Below are 485 nucleotides of genomic sequence, written 5' to 3'. Positions count from 1 at the left end.
AGTATAGTAAGGCGTTTTTAGCCGAAAAAAACGACATGGTATAATAAGGCGTTTTTGGCACAAAAAAAACGACATAGTATAGTAAGGCGTTTTCGGCACGAAAAAAACGACATAGTATAGTAAGGCGTTTTCGGCACGAAAAAAACGACATAGTATAGTAAGGCGTTTTCGGCACGAAAAAAACGACATAGTATAGTAAGGCGTTTTTGGCACGAAAAAAACGACATAGTATAGTAAGGCGTTTTTAGCCGAAAAAAACGACATAGGATAGTAAGGCGGTTTTGACACGAAAAAAATGACATAGTGTAGTAAGGCGTTTTTGGCACGAAAAAAACGACATAGTATAGTAAGGCGTTTTTGGTACGAAAAAAATGACAAAGTATCGTCAGGCGTTTTTAGCCGAAAAAAACGACATCGTATAGTAAGGCGTTTTTAGCACGAAAAAAACGACATAGTATAGTAAGGCGTTTTTGACACGAAAAAAA

This window comes from Hippocampus comes, unplaced genomic scaffold, assembly GCF_001891065.2.
Source record: "Hippocampus comes isolate QL1 unplaced genomic scaffold, H_comes_QL1_v1.1 scaffold23, whole genome shotgun sequence".
In the NCBI taxonomy this organism is placed as follows: Eukaryota; Metazoa; Chordata; class Actinopteri; order Syngnathiformes; family Syngnathidae; genus Hippocampus; species Hippocampus comes.
This window is presented reverse-complemented; position numbering follows the sequence as displayed.